Here is a 6,328-nt window from a genome sequence, read left to right on the forward strand (position 1 = left end):
TAGTGTCACTAGTATGCCTCTACTTGACTAGCTCATTAATCAAAGATGGTTATGTTTCCTAACCATGAACAAAGAGTTGTTATTTGATTAACGAGGTCACATCATTAGTTGAATGATCTGATTGACATGACCCATTCCATTAGCTTAGCACCCGATCGTTTAGTATGTTGCTATTGCTTTTCTTAATGACTTATACATGTTCCTATGACTATGAGATTATGCAACTCCCGTTTACCGGAGGAACACTTTGTGTGCTACCAAACGTCACAACGTAAATGGGTGATTATAAAGGAGCTCTACAGGTGTCTCCAAAGGTAGATGTTGGGTTGGCGTATTTCGAGATTAGGATTTGTCACTCCGATTGTCGGAGAGGTATCTCTGGGCCCTCTCGGTAATGCACATCACATAAGCCTTGCAAGCATTGCAACTAATGAGTTAGTTGTGAGATGATGTATTACGGAACGAGTAAAGAGACTTGCCGGCACTGAGATTGAACTAGGTATTGGATACCGACGATCGAATCTCGGGCAAGTAACATACCGATGACAAAGGGAACAACGTATGTTGTTATGCGGTCTGACCGACAAAGATCTTCGTAGAATATGTAGGAGCCAATATGGGCATCCAGGTCCCGCTATTGGTTATTGACCAGAGACGTGTCTCGGTCATGTCTACATTATTCTCGAACCCGTAGGGTCCGCATGCTTAAGGTTACGATGACAGTTATATTATGAGTTTATGCATTTTGATGTACCGTAGGTTGTTCGGAGTCCCAGATGTGATCACGGACATGACGAGGAGTCTCGAAATGGTCGAGACATAAAGATTGATATATTGGAAGCCTATGTTTGGATATCGGAAGTGTTCCGGGTGAAATCGGGATTTTACCGGAGTACCGGGAAGGTTACCGGAACCCCCCGGGAGCCATATGGGCCTTCATGGGCCTTAAGTGGAAAGGAGAAAGGGGCAGCCCAAGGTGGCCGCGCGCCTCCCCCTCCCCTAGTCCTATTAGGACTAGGAGAGGTAGCCGGCCCCCCTCTCTCTCTTTCCCCCCTTGAGGATTCCTATTCCAACTAGGATTGGGGGGAATCCTACTCCCAGAGGGAGTAGGACTCCTCCTGGCGCGCCCCAAGGCTGGCCGCACCTCTCCCCCTTGCTCCTTTATATACAGGGGCAGGGAGCACCTCTAGACACACAATTGATCCCCGTGATCGTTCCATAGCCGTGTGCGGTGCCCCCTGCCACCATATTCCACCTCGATCATATTGTAGCGGTGCTTAGGCGAAGCCCTGCGACGGTAGAATATCAAGATCGTCACCACGCCGTCGTGCTGACGGAACTCTTCCCCGATGCTTTGCTGGATCGGAGCCCGGGGATCGTCATCGAGCTGTACGTGTGCTAAGAACTCGGAGGTGACGGAGTAACGGTGCTTGGATCGGTCGGATCGGGAAAACGTACAACTACTTCCTCTACGTTGTGTGATCGCTTCCGTAGTCGGTCTGCGTTAGTACGTAGACAACACTCTCCCCTCTCGTTGCTGTGCATCACCATGATCTTGCATGTGCGTAGGAATTTTTTTGAAATTAGTACGAAACCCAACACAGACATGGCCTCGGAACACATGCAAAACACTTTGGTTGACTTGACGAGCCTAGCATGTACAGACATGGCCTGGGAACACAAGAGACTGAAAGGTCGAGCATGAGTCGTATGGTAGATACTATCAACATGAAGATGTTCACCGATGTTGACTAGTCCGTCTCACGTGATGATCGGACACGGCCTAGTTGACCCGGATCATGTAATCACTTAGATGACTAGAGGGATCTCTATCTGAGTGGGAGTTCACAAGATGAACTTAATTATCCTGAACATAGTCAAAAGGTCTTCGCAAATTATGTCGTAGCTTGCGCTTCAGTTCTACTGTTTAGATATGTTCCTAGAGAAAATTTAGTTGAAAGTTGATAGTAGTAATTATGCGGACTAGGTCCGTAAACTGAGGTTTGTCCTCATTGCTTCATAGAAGGCTTATGTCCTTAATGCACCGCTTAGTGTGCTGAACCTCGAACGTAGTCTATGGATGTTGCGAACATCTGACATACACATTTTGATAACTACGTGATAGTTCAGTTAAACGGCTTAGAGTTGAGGCACCGAAAATGTTTTTGAAACGTCGTGAAACATATGAGATGTTTCGAGGGCTGAAATTGGGATTTCAGGCTCGTGCCCACGTCAAGAGGTATAAGACCTCCGATGATTTTCTTAGCCTGCAAACTAAGGGAGAAAAGCTCAATTGTTGAACTTGTGCTCAGATTGTCTGAGTACAACAATCGCTTGAATCGAGTGGGAGTTGATCTTCCAGATGAAATAGTGATGGTTCTCCGAAGTCATTACCACCAAGCTGCTTGAGCTTCGTGATGAACTATAATATATCAGGGACATATATGATGATCCTTGAGATATTCGCGATGTTTGACACCACAAAAGTAGAGATCAAGAAGGAGCATCAATTATTGATGGTTGGTGAAAGCACTAGTTTCAAGAAGGGCAAGGGCAAGAAAGGGATACTTCATGGAACAACAAATAAGTTGCTGTTCTAGTGAAGAAACCCAAAGTTGAACCCAAGCCCGAGACTAAGTGCTTCTGTAATAAAGGGAACAACCACTGGAGCAGAATTACCCTAGATACTTGGTAGATGAGAAGGCTGGCAAAGTCGATAGAAGTATATTGGATATACATTGTGTTAATGTGTACTTTACTAGTACTCCTAGTAGCACCAGGGTATTAGATACCGGTTCGGTTGCTAAGTGTTAGTAACTCGAAATAAAAGCTACGGAATAAACGGAGACTAGCTAAAGGTGAGATGACGATATGTGTTGGAAGTATTTCCAAGGTTGATCAAATATCGTACACTCCCTCTACCATCGAGATTGGTGTTTGCCTTGAGCATAGACATGATTGGATTATGTCTATCGCAATACGGTTATTCATTTAAGGAGAATAATGGTTACTCTATTTATTTGAATAATACCTTCAATGGTCTTACACCTAAAATGAATGGTTTATTGAATCTCGATCGTAGTGATACACATGTTCATGCCAAAAGATAGTAATGATAGTACCACCTACTTGTGGCACTGCCATGTAAGTCATATCGGTATAAAACGCATGAAGAAGCTCCATGTTGATGGATCTTTGGGCTCACTCGTTTTTGAAAAGTTTGAGACATGCGAACCATGTCTATTGGTGTATATGCATGAAGAAACTCCATGCAAATGGACCGTTTGGACTCACTTGATTTTGAATCACTTGAGACATGCAAATCATACCACATGGGCAAGATGACTGAAAGCCTCGTTTCAGTAAAATGGAACTAGAAAGCAACTTGTTGGAAGTAATACATTTTGATGTGTTCAATCCAATGAGTGCTGAGACATGTAGTGGATATCGTTATGTTCTTACTTCACTGATGATTTGAGTAGATGTTGAGTATATTTACTTGATGAATCACGAGTCTGAATTATTGAAAGGTTCAAGTAATTTCAGGGTGAAGTTGAAAGATCGTCGTGACAAGAGGATAAAATATCTATGATATGATCATAGAGATGAATATCTGAATTACGAGTTTGGCACAGAATTAAGACATTGTGGAAATTGTTTCACAACTAATACAGCCTGGAACACCATAGTGTGATGGTGTGTCCGAACATCATAACTGCACCCTATTGGATATGATGCATACCATGATATCTCTTATCGAATTACCACGATAGTTTATGGGTTAGGCATTAGAGACAACCACATTCACTTTAAATAGGGCACCACGTAATTCCGATGAGATGACACTGTATGAACTATGGTTTAGAGAAACCTAAGCTGTCATTCCTTAAAAGTTTGGGGCTGCGACGCTTATGTGAAAAAGCTTCAGGCTGATAAGCTCGAACCCAAAGCGGATAAATGCATCTTCATAGGGCACCCAAAACAGTTGGGTATACCTCCTGTCTCAGATCCGAAAGCAATAAGGGATTGTTTCTAGAATCGGGTCCTTTCTCGAGGAAAAGTTTCTCTCGAAAGAATTGAGTGGGAGGATGGTGGAGACTTGATGAGGTTATTGAACCGTCTCTTCAACTAGTGTGTGGCAGGGCACAGGAAGTTGTTCCTGTGGCACCTACAACAATTGAAGTGGAAGCTTATGATAGTCATCATGAAACTTCAGATCAAGTCACTACTAAACCTCGTGGGATGACAAGGATGCGTACTACTTCAGAGTGGTACGTGATCCTGTCTTGGAAGTCATGTTGCTAGACACCAATGAACCTACGAGCCATGGAGAAGCGATGGTGGGCCTAGATTCCGATAAATGGCTCGAGGCCATAAAATCCAAGATAGGATCCATGTATGAAAACAAAGTGTAGACTTTGGAAGAACTACTTGATGGTCGTAAGGCTGTTAGGTACATATGGATTTTAAAAGGAAGACGGACAATGATGGTAAGTATCACCATTAAGAAAGCTCGACTTGTCGTTAAGATGTTTCCCGACAAGTTCAAGGAGTTGACTACGATGAGACTTTCTCACTCGTAGCGATGCTAAGAGTCTGTTGGAATTATATTAGCGATTACTGCATTATTTATGAAATCTTGCAGATAGGATGTCAAAACATTGTTTCCTCGACGATTTTCTTGAGGAAAGGTTGTATGTGATACAACTGGAAGGTTTTGTCAATCCTGAAAGATGCTAATAAGTATGCCAAGCTCCAGCAATCCTTCTAAGGACTGGAGTAAGCATCTCGGAGTTGGAATGTATGCTTTGATAAGATGATCAAAGTTTTGGGTGTATACAAAGTTTATGAGAAACTTGTATTTCCAAAGAAGTGAGTGGGAGCACTATAGAATTTCTGATAAATATATGTTGTTGACATATTGTTGATCAGAAATGACGTAGAATTTCTAGAAAGCATATAGGGTTATTTGGAAAGAGTTTTTCAATGGAAAGCCTGGATTAAGCTACTTGAACATTGAGCATCAAGATCTATAAGGATAGATCAAAATTCTTAATGGTACTTTCAAATGAGCACATACCTTGACATGATCTTGAAGGTGTTCAAGATGGATCAGTCAAAGAAGGAGTTCTTGCCTGAGTTGTAAGGTATGAAGTTAAGACTTAAAGCTCGACCACGGCAGAAGAAAGAGAAAGGACGAATGTCGTCCCCTATGCTTTTATCATAGGCTCTCTACAGTATGCTATGCTGTGTACCGCACCTGAAGTGTGCCTTGCCATGAGTCAGTCAAGGGGTACAAGAGTGATCCAAGAATGGATCACAGGACAGCGGACAAAGTTATCCTTAGTAACTAGTGGACTAAGGAATTTTCTCGATTATGGAGGTGGTAAAAGAGTTCGTCGTAAAGGGTTACGCTGATGCAAACTTTGACACTAATCCAGATTATTCTGAGTAGTAAACTGGATTCGTATAGTAGAACAGTTGTTTGGAATAGCTCCAAATAGAACATGGTAGCTGCATCTACAAGATGACGTAGAGATTTGCGAAGTACATACGGATCTGAAAGATTCAGACCCGTTGACTATAACATCTCTCACAAGCATAACATGATCAAACCCAGAACTCATCGAGTGTTAATCACATGGTAATGAGAACTAGATTATTGACTCTAGTAAACTCTTTGGGTGTTAGTCACATGGGGATGTGACCTTGAGTGTTAATCACATATCGATGTGAACTGGATTATTGACTCTAGTGCAAGTGGGAGACTGTTGGAAATATGCCCTAGAGGCAATAATAAATTAGTTATTATTATATTTCCTTGTTCATGATAATCATTTATTATCCATGCTAGATTTGTATTGATAGGAAACTCAGATACATGTGTGGATACATAGACAACACCATGTCCCTAGTAAGCCTCTAGTTGACTAGCTCGTTGATCAATAGATGGTTACGGTTTCCTGACCATGGACATTGGATGTCATTGATAATGGGATCACATCATTAGGAGAATGATGTGATGGACAAAGACCCAATCCTAAGCCTAGCACAAGATCATGTAGTTCGTATGCTAAAGCTTTTCTAATGTCAAGTATCATTTCCTTAGACCATGAGATTGTGCAACTCCCGGATACCGTAGGAGTGCTTTGGGTGTGCCAAACGTCACAACGTAACTGGGTGGCTATAAAGGTACACTACAGGTATCTCCGAAAGTGTTTGTTGGGTTGGCACGAATCGAGACTGGGATTTGTCACTCCGTGTAAACGGAGAGGTATCTCTGGGCCCACTCGGTAGGACATCATCATAATGTGCACAATGTGATCAA

Source organism: Triticum aestivum, chromosome 5A (assembly GCF_018294505.1).
Source record: "Triticum aestivum cultivar Chinese Spring chromosome 5A, IWGSC CS RefSeq v2.1, whole genome shotgun sequence".
NCBI lineage: Eukaryota > Viridiplantae > Streptophyta > Magnoliopsida > Poales > Poaceae > Triticum > Triticum aestivum.